Here is a 16,667-nt window from a genome sequence, read left to right as displayed (position 1 = left end):
TTGTTTTTTCCCCTTTAAGTTTTTTATGGGGCCCCCAAGAGACCGGGGCCCTGAGCTAGAGCTCGCTTATACGAAAATCGGGCACCACTTCCGTGAGAAAGGCTCAAAAAGCTCTGCTGAAGTCGCAGCCTGGAGAGGTAAGCCTGTGGTTAACCTCAGATGGAAAGAGAAGGGTTCCACAAGGGTAGAAAGTTTGTTGGTCTCTTGCAGGTGTCAGTGTCCCTTTCTGGTTACACAAACACACACACACACACACCCTGCCAACACACACACGCAAAACCCGGTCGCTTCTCTTTTCGTTTCTCCACCGCCGCTCGAGGGAACGGTGGGTTGGGGGGGCAGGAGTGCCAACCGCCTTCTCACACCTCTAAATTTAGGTGTGGGTAACCCTCCTTGCTATGGGTGCCACCTCACTTTGGGGGGGGGGAGTTTGCAGAAAGGAGAAGCAGTTCAGGAACTGGGTAAAAGCGTTCTTTGTTCAGGCCTTTAAACATGTGTTGTCAATGGATACAGCGGTACCTTGGTCCTCAGACTTAATCCGTTCCGGAAATTCCGTTCCAAAACCAAAGCGTTCCATTACCAAGGCACGCCGCTTTCCCATACAAAGGAATGCAAAACGGATTGATCCGTCCTGGGCTTTTAAAAACAACCCCTAAAACAGCAGTTGAATGTGAATTTTGCTAGCTAGCGAGACCATGGAGCCATAAAATAAAAGGACAGTGGCGTAGCACAACATCTGGGGGTGGCGCAACATCTGGGGGTTAGGGTTAGGGGCGCAAATCCATGGGTTTGGGGGGCGCAAATCCACGGGTTAGGGGGCGCAAATTACTTGCCTTGCCCCGGGTGCTGACAACCCACGCTACGCCACTGTAAAAGGAAGAATCAATGTGCTGTACTATAAAATACCGTATTTTTTGCACCATAACACTCACTTTTTTCCTCCCAGAAAGTAAGGGGAAATGTCTGTGTGTGTTATGGAGGAAATGCCTACGGGTGGCATGCCTACAGATTTTCCTCCTCTAAAAACTACGTGCGTGTTATGGTCGGGTGCGTGTTATAGAGCGAAAAATACGGTAAATAAGACAGTATTGTATATGATGAAATTTCTTTTAAAAAATCATGCCTGCACTGATGATAGTCATTGTTTGGATGGGGGGCTTTTATCCATTTCCGCAGTCACACAATCAATCAATCAGTAGCTGCACAGTCACAAAAACAAATTAACTGAAAAAGCCTCAAAAACAAAACCGCAAAATAAAGACCAAAAACAAAAGCACCAAACTTAATCCGCTGCAGAAGTCCATTTGACTTCCGAAATGTTTGAAAACCGAGGTGCGGATTCTGACTGGTGCAGGCAAACCAGAAACAATAGCTGACAGCCAAATCGGGTGTTCGGCTTCTGAAAAACATTTGAAAACCGCAACACTGATTTCCAGGATTTCAGTGTCTTAGAACCAAGGTGTTTGAGAACCAAGGTACCACTGTACTTCTGTACCGGCAGCAAGGCAAGACAGGGCCTTTTCTGCGGTTGCCCCCATATTGCAGAATTCTCTCCCAAGCATAGCTCCCTCCTTTTTCACTGGAGAAATGTTGGAGGGGATGCAATAGGGTGTCCCTATTTTCAGGGGAGAAACATTGGAGGGGATGGAATAGGACATCCCTATTTCCAGGAGAGAAATGTTGGGGGGGATGGAATAAGAAGTCCCTATTTTCAGGGGAGAAACGTTGGAGGGGATGGAATAGGACGTCCCTATTTTCAGGGGAGAAACGTTGGGGGGGATCGAATAGGATGTCCCTATTTTCAGGGGAGAAACGTTGGGGGGGATGGAATAGGACATCCCTATTTTCAGGGGAGAAACGTTGGGGGGGATGGAATAGGACGTCCCTATTTTCAGGGGAGAAACGTTGGAGGGGATGGAATAGGACATCCCTATTTTCAGGGGAGAAACATTGGAGGGGATGGAATAGGACGTCCCTATTTTCAGGGGAGAAACATTGGAGGGGATGGAATAGGACATCCCTATTTTCAGGGGAGAAACGTTGGGGGGGATGGAATAGGACGTCCCTATTTTCAGGGGAGAAACGTTGGAGGGGATGGAATAGGACGTCCCTATTTTCAGGGGAGAAACGTTGGAGGGGATGGAATAGGACGTCCCTATTTTCAGGGGAGAAACGTTGGAGGGGATGGAATAGGACGTCCCTATTTTCAGGGGAGAAACGTTGGAGGGGATGGAATAGGACGTCCCTATTTTCACGGGAGAAACGTTGGAGGGGATGGAATAGGACGTCCCTATTTTCAGGGGAGAAACGTTGGAGGGGATGGAATAGGACGTCCCTATTTTCAGGGGAGAAACGTTGGGGGGGATCGAATAGGATGTCCCTATTTTCAGGGGAGAAACGTTGGGGGGGATGGAATAGGACATCCCTATTTTCAGGGGAGAAACGTTGGGGGGATGGAATAGGACGTCCCTATTTTCGGGGGAGAAACGTTGGGGGGGTTGGAATAGGACGTCCCTATTTTTTTAGGGGGTGGGACGCAGGTGGCGCTGTGGGTTAAAGCCTCAGCGCCTAGGACTTGCCGATTGAAAGGTCGGCGGTTCGAATCCCTGCGGCGGGGTGCGCTCCCGCTGCTCGGTCCCAGCGCCTGCCAACCTAGCAGTTCGAAAGCACCCTCGGGTGCAAGTAGATAAATAGGGACCGCTTACCAGCGGGAAGGTAAACGGCGTTTCCGTGTGCGGCTCTGGCTCGCCAGAGCAGCGATGTCACGCTGGCCACGTGACCCGGAAGTGTCTTCGGACAGCGCTGGCCCCTGGCCTCTTGAGTGAGATGGGCGCACAACCCCAGAGTCTGTCAAGACTGGCCCGTACGGGCAGGGGTACCTTTACCTTTACCTTATTTTTAGGGGAGAAACGTTGGAGGGGATGGAGTTATGCGACCCTCGTGCCAAGGAGATAAGTAACTCGGCAACTTTTAGAAGAACCTTTTTAAAGGTTTCGTGTTTTATTCTGGGCGTGAGGTTCCCCCGTTTCATATGAATGAACAAACGTTTCGGGTTTTCTTTCTTTCTCTCCATTTTCCATTGGGTGGAGATTCCCCTTCGCCTCTGTGATCACACAGCGAGCGAAAGGGGCTTCCTGTCCGTGGGCGACATCTATACCCGGTGCGCATTTGCATGTGACAGAGGAGGGAACACCGTCTGAAACCAAGAGGTGAAGAGGGTTCACCAACCTCCCCATCGTTATTTCTCAAAAAACCCGAGATCTTTCCAAGGCACCTTTCAGGACTTCATTGACAGTCCTACAATGAGACCAGAAGGACATCGGAAGAGTCTGTCTGCCTGATCAGGCCAAAATTGGGGGGGGGGGTCCCAGCATCTAGTCCATCATCCTGTTCTTACAGTGGCCAACCAGAAGCAGGTCTGGAGTGCAACAGCTATTATTATTATTATTAGCTTATTATTACTTATCATTTATTACAGTCCCATGGACTGCAAGAAGATCCAACCTCTGTCCATTCTGAAGGAAATCAGCCCTGAGTGCTCACTGGAAGGACAGATCCTGAAGCTGAGGCTCCAAGACTTTGGCCACCTCAGGAGAAGAGAAGACTCCCTGGAAAAGACCCTGATGTTGGGAAAGATGGAGGGCCCAAGGAGAAGGGGACGACAGAGGACGAGATGGTGGGACAGTGTTCTCGAAGCTACCAGCATGAGTTTGACCAAACTGCGGGAGGCAGCGGAAGACAGGAGGGCCTGGCGTGCTCTGGTCCAGGGGTCACGAAGAGGCGGACACACAAAACGACTCAACAACAACAACAACTCTTGAACTCAGGTTCTGCAACCACTGGGCAGCTGGTTGACTGCTGTGATAACGGGTTGCTGGACTGGGGCTGATGCAGCTGGGAAGTTCTGATGTTCTTAGAAATCTTCTTCTTCTTCTTCTTCTTCTGTGGTGATCACTTGTAGCCGAGTATAAGATTGTCTTCCATAAACACGGTCTTAACAGTGAGTCCATAAGTGACTGTGGAGGCCAATTCTGGATCCACACGTCCTTCCACAGTGGGGACATAGGTTTCCGGGAGAGAGTTGATCCCGGTGAGGGTTTGCCAAGCGCGCCTTCCTCTTAGCACATTTCTCCCTTTCGTCCTGAGTTCGAATGTCTTCAAAGCCTTTGGGAAAGGCTGTTCTCCAACTGGAGCGCTCGCAGGCCAGTGTTTCCCAGTTGTCAGTGTTTCTACTACCTTTTTAAAGATTTGCCTTGAGAGAGTCATTGAACCTCTTTTGTTGACCATCAGCTTTCCATTTTTAAGTTTGGAAGACGGTATTCAGGCATCCGCACAACATGACCAGTCCAATGAATTTGATGTTGAAGAATCATCGCTTTGACGCGGGCGATCTTTGCTTCTTCCAGTACACTGGCCTTAGTTCGCCTGTCTTCCCAGGTGATGTGTAATATTTTTTGGAGACACCGTTGATGGATTTTTGAAAGAGTTGGAGATGGCGTTTATATGTGGTCCATGTTTCACAAGCATACAGTAAGGTTGGAAGTACAAGAGCGTTTGGGTTTCCCTGCAAACGTCCCAGCCCTCAAACACTCTGTGCTTCAATCTTAGAAGGACCTGTCTTGGCACACTAAATCTTGCATTTGATGGACCTCTGATGTGATGGAAGATTTTGGGGTTGGTACTAGTGAACTGTCAGTGGCCTTGTCTGTCTCTGGTCCATCTCGTCTATGGCTCATGGTCGTGATGGGTATTGTTCTCCCTCTGCCATTGGAGACAGTCAATGCCACGGCGTAGGACTCGAACCCATGACTTCAAGTGACAGGAAAGGTCCTTCAGGGGGCACAGTGACCCCATTCTGGACCAGGGAGTCCTCCACACCCACCCACCTGCCCCCTGTCCCCCCAAAACAGACCTTCTGTCTTGTCAGGATTCAACCTCAATCTATTAGCCACCATCCACTCTCCAACCAAAGGGACGTGGGTGGCGCTGTGGGTTAAACCACAGAACCTAGGACTTGACGATCAGAAGGTTGGTGGTTCGAATCCCCGCAATGACGGGGTGAGCTCCCGTTGCTCGGTCCCTGCTCCTGCCCACCTAGCAGTTCAAAAGCACGTCAAAGTGCAAGTAGATAAATAGGTACCGCTCTGGCGGGAAGGTAAACGGCGTTTCCATGCGCTGCACTGGTTTGCCAGAAGCGGCTTAGTCCTGCTGGCCACATGACCCGGAAGCTGTACGCCGGCTCCCTCGGCCAATACAGCGAGATGAGCGCCGCAACCCCAGAGTCGGTCACGACTGGACCTAGTGTTCAGGGGTCCCTTTACCTTTTACACCCTCCAACCGCATCACATGGAACAAACATTGCTTGAGCCCCGTTGTCAGTGGACGGCAGCAAAAGTGGCCCCTGCGAGATTGGCAGAGGCGCCAACAAGCTCTCTCTGCAAAGGATCATTAATTTTGCTTGGTGGCTGTTCAGAAACCTTCCTTTGGGGCTCGTTCATTATCAGCGACAGACTCTGACAGGCTCTGGGAGAACGTTGGAGCGGCTTCGGCGCTATTATAATTCTATCAGCTGAATTATGACAGTAAATATCTCCCCGTGGGGAGGAGAGGCAGGGAGGGAGGAGGCGGCACAGGGATCGATCTAACAGGAGTCTTGAAGAGTGACCAGCGGGGTCGTTTTTCCAAGAGGAAGATGTTGCAGCCAGAAGGTGTTTTGGGGAGAAAGCCTCTCCTGTCCACAGACTGTCTGGCCAGACTGGTGCATGCTCTGGTTATCTCCCACTTGGACTACTGCCATGCGCTCTCCGTGGGGCTACCTTTGATGGTGACCCAGAAACTGCAACAAATCCACAATGTGGCAGCTAGACTGGGGACTGGGAGTGGAGACCATATAACCCCGGTCCTGAAAGACCTACATTGGCTCCCAGGAAGTTTCCAAGCTCATTCAAAGTGTTGGTGCTGACCTTGAAAGCCCTAAACGGCCCAGTATCCCTGAAGGAGCGTCTCCACCCCGGACACCGGGGTCCATCTCCTGAGGGTCTTCTGGCGGTTCCCTCCGTGCGAGAAGTGAGGTTACAGGGAACCAGGCAGAGGGCCTTCTCGGTGGTGGCGCCCGCCCTGTGGAACACCCTCTTGTCAGATGTCAAGGAAAGAAACCACTATCTGACTTTTAGAAGATATCTGATGGCGCCCCTGTTTAGGGAAGTTTTTAATGTTTGGTTGTGGTTTTTAATATTCTGTTGTGAGCTGCCCAGCGTGGCTGGGGAAGCCCAGCCAGATGGGCTGGGTATAAATAATTTGTTGTTTAGTCATTTAGCCGTGTCCGCCTCTTGGTGACCCCCTGGACCAGAGCACGCCAGGCCCTCCTGTCTTCTCTTCTCCTGAGGTGGCCAAAGTCTTGGAGCCTCAGCTTCAGGATCTGTTCTTCCAGTGAGCACACAGGGCTGATTTCCTTCAGAATGGAGAGGTTGGATCTTCTTGCAGTCCATGGGACTCTCAAGAGTCTCCTCCAGACCAGAATCCAAAAGCATCCATTCTTCGGCGATCAGCATTCTTGATGGTCCAGCTCTCACTTCCGTACATCACTACTGGGAAAACCAGAGCTTTAACTAGATGGACCTTTGTTGGGAGGTGATGTCTCTACTTTTTAAGACGCTGTCTAGGTTTGTCATTGCTTTTCTCCCAAGGAGCAGGCGTCTTTTAATTTCGTGGCTGCTGTCACCATCTGCAGTGATCATGGAGCCCAAGAAAGTCAAATCTCTCACTGCCTCCATTTCTTCCCCTTCTATTTGCCAGGAGGTGATGGGAGTAACACTCCCCATTTGTGATTCCCAGAAAGCAGAGGTAGAACTTAGCCACTATGGCTCTTTACCATGGATAGTCTTATGGTGGCTACATTTGTTGAGCACCCAGTGCTCAAGACAGTCTACCTTGGAGCCTTGAGGACAAACAGTACCGCAGGAAGGAGTCTTGAGCCCTTCTTAGGAGATTCTTGGAAGCCTCTGTTGTGTCAATGTGCCAAAGAGAATACGGGACTAAACCTGTCTCAGACCTGACCCGGAAAGGAAGTCGAAAGCGATGCTGATCAAGTACGGGGAACAGAAAGGAGGCGACAAGGAGATAGACCATCTGTCCGAAAAAGAGAGAAGTCAGCGCTGAGGTATGTTAGCCACAGAAGTTTTGGGATGCCTGATTCACCGTATGACTAAAAAATAAATAGTATCGCGCAGAGCTGCCCGGATGGAGAGAGAAGCTGGCACAGAAAATCTGGGCGAGGATCAAAGACAGTTCCAGATTTACGTATAAGCTAAATAAGCTCTAGCTTTGGGCCTCACTCTCTTGGGGGCCCCCAAAATAATTAACAGAAAAAACAGGGTGTACATTTCCAAAATATAAGATAAAAGCAAATAAAATAAAACCTACATGCAGCAACAGTGTTTTGTGTTGTGTAGGCTCCTGTGATGTAAGTCATGGGCCCCGCCTGCTAGCCTGCTCCCTAAAATATCACTGGTTTGCTCCTTTCTATATACAGTGGTACCTTGGTTCTGAAACTTAATCCGTTCCGGAAGTCCGTTCCAAAACCAAAGCGTTCCAAAACCAAGGCACGTTTTCCCATAGAAAGCAATGCAAAATGGATTAATCCGTTCCAGACTTTTAAAATGACCCCTAAAGCAGCCATTTAACGTGGATTTTACTATCTAATGAGACCATTGATTCATAAAATGAAAGCAATAATCAGTGTACTGTGCAAATGGCTTGAGATACCCATTAGCACTTCTGCCTTGTCAGGATTCAACCTCAGTCTGTTTAGACGCCATGCACCCTCCGCAGAGAAACAGTCTGTGATTTCCCTCCTTCCCCAATAAACCAGACAGGCCCAGGAATCTCGGAGGCTCCCAGCGGAGTATCTGCAGAATACATTTCGCTGTGTCCTTGGAAACGTCGTCAGGCGATATCTTGGCTACCTCCTGGCACCTTTGGCTTGCTGGGAGCATGATCCCACATGCGCAGGAATTTTGAGGTCTGCGTGGAGAAGAAGCGCTGTCAATTATCTTTTGCTCGGTGGACGGATTCCTCCCTCCCCAGTTTCCCTATTTGGACCGCGGCATCGTCCATCTCTGCCAACTCTGTTGGGTTTTCCGTCTGCGAGGCCTTCATCGATCCTTTATTGCTGTCTGGTTTTCCACCCAGGGCTTCAAAGAGTGGGATTGAATTATCCACATATCCACAAAGCAGATGCATAGCTACGGAGCCCTTGAAAGACCAAACCGCTTCAGAGCCCACGATCCATTTTAATGCCATGCTCTCTGGCAAACGTCCCATCACCTCCTGGCAAATAGTAGAGAAATGGAGGCAGTAAGAGATTTTACTTCCTTGGGCTCCATGATCACTGGAGATGGTGACAGCAGTCACGAAATTAAAAGACGCCGGCTTCTTGGAAGAAAAGTGATGACAAACCTAGACAGCATCTTAAAAAGCAGAGACATCACCTTGCCAACAAAGGTCCGTATAGTTAAAACTATAGTTTTCCCAGTAGTGATGTATGGAAGTGAGAGCTGGACCATCAAGAAGGCTGATTGCCGAAGAATGGATGCTTTTGAATTCTGGTGCTGGAGGAGACTCTTGAGAGTCCCATGGACTGCAAGAAGATCCAACCTCTCCATTCGGAAGGAAATCAGCCCTGTGTGCTCACTGGAAGGACAGATCCTGAAGCTGAGGCTCCAAGACTTTGGCCACCTCAGGAGAAGAGATGACTCCCTGGAAAAGACCCTGATGTTGGGAAAGATGGAGGGCACAAGGAGAAGGGGATGACAGAGGACGAGATGGTGGGACAGTGTTCTCAAAGCAGGCAACATGAGTTTGACCCAACTGCAGGAACAGATAGGTAGCCGTGTTGGTCTGCCATAGTCAAAACAAAAAAAATTCCTTCCAGTAGCACCTTAAAGACCAACTAAGTCAGTTCTTGGTATGAGCTTTCGTGTGCATGCACACTTCTTCCGCTCACTTTTAACCTGGAACGAAACCACGGCCACCTGGCCCTACCTGGCCCTCGACAATCTCCCCAGCCTATGACTCTCGTCGGTTCTGTGCTTTCTCTGGCTAGAATGTGGACACTGTTAAGGGATTGCATCCAATGTTTGAGAGTCCCATGGACTGCAAGAAGATCCAACCTCTCCATTCTGAAGGAAATCAGGCCTGAGTGCTCACCGGAAGGACAGATCCTGAAACTGAGACTCCAAGACTTTGGCCACCTCAGGAGAAGAGAAGACTCCCTGGAAAAGACCCTGATGCTGGGAAAGATGGAGGGCAGAAGGAGAAGGGGACAAGATGGTGGGACAGTGTTCTCGAAGCTACCAGCATGAGTCTGACCAAACTGCGGGAGGCAGTGGAAGACAGGAGGGCCTGGCGTGCTCTGGTCCAGGGGGTCACGAAGAGTTGGACACGACTAAGAGACTAAACAATAAGAACAATCCAATGTATGATAATGATGTTGATGTGTTCCCTGACACATACAGTGGTCCCTTGGTTCTCAAACGCCTTGGGACTCAAACAACTTGGAACCCAAACACTGCAAACCCGGAAGTAAGCGTTGCAGTTTGTGAACCTTTTTCAGAAGCCGAACGTGCTCCATTTTGAGTGTTACGCTTCTGATTTGACTGCTAAGCTGAGGTCTGTCTGGTTTTGCAAGACAAGTGGCAAGGGATGATGGGAATTGTAGTCCAAAAACAGCTGGAGGCACACGGTTGGGAAACACTGCTCTAGCTGTCATTGGCCAGCCTGCTGTGATATCATGGATAGTCCTATGGGAGGGAAGGGAAGGGTTGGGATTTGATTCTGGGACTCAGCAAGTGATGTTTGCCAGTTGTTGTTTAGTCATTTAGTCGTGTCCGCCTCTTTGTGACCCCCTGGACCAGAGCACGCCAGGCACTCCTGTCTTCCACTGCCTCCCGCAGTTGGAACAAAAAAAATTCCTTCCAGTAGCACCTTAAAGACCAACTAAGTCAGTTCTTGGTATGAGCTTTCGTGTGCATGCACACTTCCGGTGAGCACTCAGGCCTGATTTCCTTCAGAATGGAGAGGTTGGATCTTCTTGCAGTCCATGGGACTCTCAAACATTGGATGCAATCCCTTAACAGTGTCCACATTCTAGCCAGAGAAAGCACAGAACCGGCGAGAGTCATAGGCTGGGGAGATTGTCGAGGGCCAGGTAGGGCCAGGTGGCCGTGGTTTCGTTCCAGGTTAAAAGTGAGCGGAACGCCCCTTTTTCTACCCATTTTCAATCAAGTGCTTTCTATTGCTCTCCCAACTCTTTCTCTGGGCTTCTTTCCAAGGAAGAGGAGAAAGCGGGGGGGGGGGTCCCTTTCTTGGCCTGAGAAGATGATGACACACAAATGGAAGGAAGCCACCGGCCCCATCTTCCTACACTGCCAACCCTACTGCCGGCCTGAGGACGTGTCCCTAGCACAAATCTCAGACTTGGGATTCCTTTGCAGCCAGAGAGGTGTGTGACACTCCAGAATAGCAACCCCTTCGGATCCTGCAAACAGTCCTGTCCGCATGGTGGAGCCCCTGAGAAAGGTCCAGTGTCTTTACGAGCTTCTGGGCTTTTGCTGAGACAACGTTTCCTCTAGCTCAGCCACAGCAAAAGCCCATTGGGAGCTGTCCGAGGTCCTGAGCTGCCTTTCCTTGTCTCTGGGGCCCTGGTTCCCATTCCAGACCCAAATCCCCCCGGAAAATAGGATACCCTCCAGGGTTTAGCATTGCAGGGGACCAGCCAGATGACAGCTAGCTCAGAGGCTCGGCCAGGGCAGCTGGCTGGACGGCAATACGCTTCTGCAGCCCAGAATCATAGCTGTCAACTGTCCCTTATTTGGGGGGAAAGTCCCTTATCCCAGTGCCGTGTCCCGCTGCTGTCCCTTATTGATGATGTCCCTTAAATTTCCCGCGTTTCAAAGGAAGCAGCTCCTCTCCCTCCCTCCCTGCTGGCCAGGGAGGAGGGAGGCTCCAGCTGTGTTGCTTGGCTGCGTTGCTCACCCAATAAGGAGTCTAAGAACGACTGGGAGGTGGAGCTTGCATGCCTTGTGCCGATCAAATCGGCCGCGTTGCCTGGGGATTCGCCTTTGCTCAGCGCTTCCCAGCGGAGAGGTGACGGTGGTTTTCCTTGCTGCGTCCCCTTTGCCGGGTTGCTGCACTGTGGGAACCACCGCTTGAGGCTTCGTTTGGCTGCTGGCTGGGCTTTCTGCCTTTGACTCTGAGGGGCTCAGAAGTTGAACATACCTGTGCCCGGAAAATCCCTTATTTTGGCTGCTGGTCCCTCATTTTCAAATCTGTAAGTTGACAGCTATGCCCAGAATAGGAAAGCCTTTGAGCACTTGGAGTGGAGAGAGGGAAAACCAAGGCTCAGGAACTTTTTCAAGCCAGTACAAAGCTTTCTCAACAGAGGCAGTCTACCTTAGCAAGGGGAGGCCTGGGGGTTCCTGCAAGGGCAACTCTCCTGTTTTTGAGCGAAGGAAGAGGAGGACATGGCAGGAAAGCTCCAAACACATTTTGGAGTGTTTCCAGCTGCTGCTTTTAAGGTGCAGGAGCAGGGCTGAGGCGCGTGGAGTTGGCAACCCATCAGGAGATCCGAAAACGGATGGACATATAATCCTACCCTAGGCCTCACGCTCAGAACGGGAAACAAACAAGGGGAATATCAGTGCTGGGTGTTTCATTGGGAAGATAGTTGCCAAATGACCACGTTTCTAAACGCGGCGTTTCGGAAGGGCTTGACTTGGGCAGGAGAGGAAGCATTTGAAATATTTCTCAGACTGTAATCGCTGCGGTTGGTGCACGAAAACAGAAATAATCCACTCTCCCCGCTAAAGATTTGGAAGTAGGGGCACTTTTAACCAAGTTCAAGCAATCCACTTGTTAAATTCATCAAGGTCGGTTGAAGACTTGTTCTTCCCTCCCCCCCTCAAAAAAAAAAATCTCTGTGGTTTAAACAACTCCCGTATTTTTCAGTGTATAAGACTAGGTTTTTCCCCTTAAAAATAATGTAAAAAAATGTAGGGGCGTCTTATACACGGAGGCCATCTCCCTCCATTTTCTTAAATCGGAGTCCCCCAAAATAGGGGGTATCTTATACATGGGGGGGACGCGGGTGGCGCTGTGGGTTAAACCACAGAGCCTAGGACTTGCCGATCAGAAGGTCGGCGGTTCGAATCCCTGCAATGACGGGGTGAGCTCCCGTTGCTCGGTCCCTGCTCCTGCCAACCTAGCAGTTCGAAAGCACGTCAAAGTGCAAGTAGATAAATAGGTACCGCTCTGGAGGGGAGGTAAACGGGATTTCCGTGCACTGCTCTGGTTCGCCAGAAGCGGCTCAGTCCTGCTGGCCACATGACCCGGAAGCTGTACGCCGGCTCCCTCGGCCAGTAAAGCGAGATGAGCGCCGCAACCCCAGAGTCGGCCACGACTGGACCTGATGGGCAGGGGTCCCTTTACCTTTACCTTTACCTTTACCTTTACCTTTACCTTTACCTTATACATGGGTGCATCCTATAGGCAGAAAAATACGGTATTTTTCCCTGCTCCAAATATTGCTCCTATTACTAAGAAAGGCATAGACCCCTCTTTCCCAATAAACTTGAACTATGCTGGTTCTCAATTCTCGTCAGCTCCTCCATCAGAGCTGATTGGATTGTTTTCAGTCCCTCCCACTGCAGAGACTCTGCAGGATCACGTTCAGAGGAGGCTGCCTGCGGTGTCTCTGAATGAGTCTCTGCAGGGGAGTCTCTGCGACAGGTGCGAGCGTGTCGTTCAGCTGCCCTCAGCATCGGGGAATGTTGCAGAACCGCCAGCCCCGTGAGGAGGCTCCCCGTCGCTCCTCTTTTTGAGTCCCCGATCTCTTTCCGGATCGCGGCGACTCACTCCGAAGCGTCGAGGTCATTCTTCCGCCTCCACGCTCCCCAGAGCTCAATTTTTGGGGACACGAATGCCATTTGGCACCCCACTCCTCCAGCAGGACTTTGAGAAACCCTAAATGAGTTAAGAGGTTTCCAAACTTTGAAAAAACGAGAAAACTGTGGCACAGCTTTTGGCGGCGCCTTTCCTTGCAACAGCAGCTGAGGAACTTCTGAGGAACTTCGCGATGCCCTAATAATATAAACGAAGGCAATTTAGAACCGGGAGAAATTTCTTGACTCTGGAATGAAGCGCAAAGTCTGGGTGCGAGAGAGTTTATTTGGTCGGTGGGGTCAGGATGTTACTACAACTTTATCAAACCCAACTCTGGCCTTCTCCCCTCCCCCTATATTTTCCTCCAAAGTGATTCTGCACTCCACCCCCACCCCCACCCCTTCCACTCCTCCTTTCTTTCATTCTTTTCTCCCCACCACTGGTCTATGAATCACCTCCCCAAACAGCCAGACGGATTGGTTTTTTGTTTGTCACCGGGGGCCTCCCGTAGGAAAGGAACGGGTAGGGCTGGAAAGTTAAGTTAAATAACGAAACAGGAATTCAAAAGATGCAGTGCTGAGCATACTAAGCCAGGACGAAGGCCCACGGAGTAGACAGGTACAGGATATTGCCCTGTCTGAGGCTTTCAGGCTGTGCCCTGAGTTGCGCCACATACTCCAGGAAGCTTACAACATATATAGCTTTTTTCTCAGCCAGAACTTGCCGGAACCTCTCAGGTGGGAGCCATTGCCATTCTAAGAGAACAAGGGAGGTGTTCATGGTGAGGTCTGACACCTCTTTTTCTGAATAATAGTACAGGCCTTTGTTGTTGTTTAGTCATTTAGTCGTGTCCGCCTCTTCGTGACCCCCTGGACCAGAGCGCGCCAGGCCCTCCTGTCTTCCACTGCCTCCCGCAGTTTGGTCAAACTCATGTTGGCCACTTTGAGAACACTGTCCCACCATCTCATCCTCCGTCGTCCCCTTCTCCTTGCACCCTCCATCTTTCCCAACATCAGGGTCTTTTCCAGGGAGTCTTCTCTTCTCCTGAGGTGGCCAAAGTCTTGGAGTCTGAGCTTCAGGATCTGTCCTTCCAGGGAGCACTCAGGGCTGATTTCCTTCCGAATGGAGAGGTTTGATCTTCTTGCAGTCCATGGGACTCTCAAGAGTCTCCTCCAGCACCAGAATTCAAAACCATCCATTCTTCGGCGATCAGCCTTCTTTATGGTCCAGCTCTCACTTCTATACATCACTACTGGGAAAACCAGAGCTTGAACTAGACGGACCTTTGTTGACAAGGTGATGTCTCTGCTTTTTGAGATGCTGTCTAGGTTTGTCATTGCTTTCCTCCCAAGAAACAGGTGTCTTTTAATTTTGTGGCTGCTGTCACCATCTGCAGTGATCATGGAGTCCAAGAAAGTAAAATCTCTCACTGCCTCCATTTCTTCCCCTTCTATTTGCACTTTATATATCATTATTTAATATTCAGTTGGGAGCCAGCCAGATTGCACCCAGTCAGATGGGAAGCATATATATATTAATATAATTGTTGTTGTTGTTATGCACCCATTTTGTAAGCATCACATTGGGAATCAGTGCAGTTTTAAAAACCACCAATAAAATGTTTAAATAAATAGAAAGCAGAAATCCAAACAACACCCAGTCCTATAAATTATATTTAATTAGGTTCATACTGAATAAGCAAAAAATATATGCTATTTTTTTTTCCAAAAAAGCCATTTTGGGAAAAGTAGAATTTTAGGTCTGCATTCTGTCTGCAGTCAAACTCAAGAGCAGACCCGTAGAAATCTATGCACAAAGACAGCTGACTCTACTAAGCTCAGGGTCATGGATTCGAGTTCCAGGTTGGGACTAGTTCGCCCTTCCAGCTCTGCGGCTCTGTGAAGGCCATTGATCCCAACAGGTCTTCCCTTACGTAACGGTTGCCATCGATATTATCCACACACACCCCATTGCAAATCTTCAAAATTTGCGGACTTTCTGCCATTCGCAAAGAGCAAATCAAGTTGCATTTTCCTGCTGAATTTGGGGGGAACCAGCTATGGTTTTCCCAGTAGTGATGTATGGAAGTGAGAGCTGGAACATCAAGAAGGCTGATTGCTGAAGAATTGAATTCTGGTGCTGGAGGAGACTCTTGAGAGTCCCATGGACTGCAAGAAGATCAAACCTCTCCATTCTGAAGGAAATCAGCCCTGAGTGCTCACTGGAAGGACAGATCCTGAAGCTGAGGCTCCAAGACTTTGGCCACCTCAGGAGAAGAGAAGACTCCCTGGAAAAGACCCTGATGTTGGGAAAGATGGAGGGCACAAGGAGAAGGGGACGACAGAGGACAAGATGGTGGGACAGTGTTCTCGAAGAGACCAGCATGAGTTTGACCAAACTGCGGGAGGCAGTGGAAGACAGGAGGGCCTGGCGTGCTCTGGTCCAGGGGGTCACGGAGAGGCGGACACGACTAAACGACTAAACAACAACAACAACAACAACTTTCCTTGACCTGACTGACATCCTATATAAAACATGACTCTTTTTTGGTGTGTGTGTGTATGTTATTGGGTTACTGTTCTTATTTTGATTTTATACATCGCGATCTTTTCTGTGAAGTGCCCTGAGACCTCTGGGTATAGGGCGGCATATAAATAGACAGCACCTTAAAAAGCAGAGACATCACCTTGCCAACAAAGGTCCGAATAATTAAAGGAGAAGGGGACGACAGAGGACGAGATGGTGGGACAGTGTTCTCGAAGAGACCAGCATGAGTTTGACCAAACTGTGGGAGGCAGTGGAAGACAGGAGGGCCTGGCGTGCTCTGGTCCAGGGGGTCACCAAGAGGCGGACATGACTAAACGACTAAACAACAACAACAAAAATTCAAATTCAAATTCTGACTTTTTTGAAGCAGAAACCACAGGGAAGGTAAATGCATACGCATTTAATTCCCGCAAGCCTCCCCATTCATTCCAATTTATTCATTCTTGTTAGCAGGGCCATTAAAATTTGCACCCCCCGTCGCAAATCATCAAAAGTTGCAGACTTTCAGCAAATCCAAAGTTGTGTTTACTGCTGAATCAATCAAATACATTTGAAAGAAGTGATTGTTACATTAAGGTACATTCTCTAGGGGATGAGAGTGGGGGGGAAATTACATTTAGATAAAAGATACATTCAGATACATTCAGGAAACAGATACAGCCTTTAGACCAAAGATACATTTAGATATGTTCTGGAAGTCAATGAGAAAGATACAATGAAAAAAGATACATTCTGGCACATTCAGAAGATACGTTTCTTGAAGTCCAAGGCATAGATTACATTCTTGCAGGATATTATTTTATTATTATTATTTTACCAACAACCAAAACACAAACAGTGAAAACCCCAAGTGGTTGATACATTGGGTATACATAATCAATAATAACATATTCAAATCAACCATATGTACAATTCTATATACCTTAACACTCCTCCCTTTGCAAGGTTGATTTAACTTTTAACATTTTAATTGCCCCAGATTCTTCAAACCTACCCAAATAATTCAATATCTTCCCAAACCAATCCTCTTCCTTTCTCACTGACCTTAAACCCTTTCATTTTATATCTTCACAGTTAGATATTCTAAGATTATAATATTTTCCCCAATTCCCCCCTAGCCCTTCTTCTAATAATAATAATATTAATAATAATAATGTATTATTTACACCCCGCCCATCTGG

The sequence above is a fragment of the Podarcis gaigeae genome (genome assembly GCF_964106915.1).
Source record: "Podarcis gaigeae genome assembly, chromosome: 18".
Classification (NCBI taxonomy): Eukaryota; Metazoa; Chordata; class Lepidosauria; order Squamata; family Lacertidae; genus Podarcis; species Podarcis gaigeae.
This window is presented reverse-complemented; position numbering follows the sequence as displayed.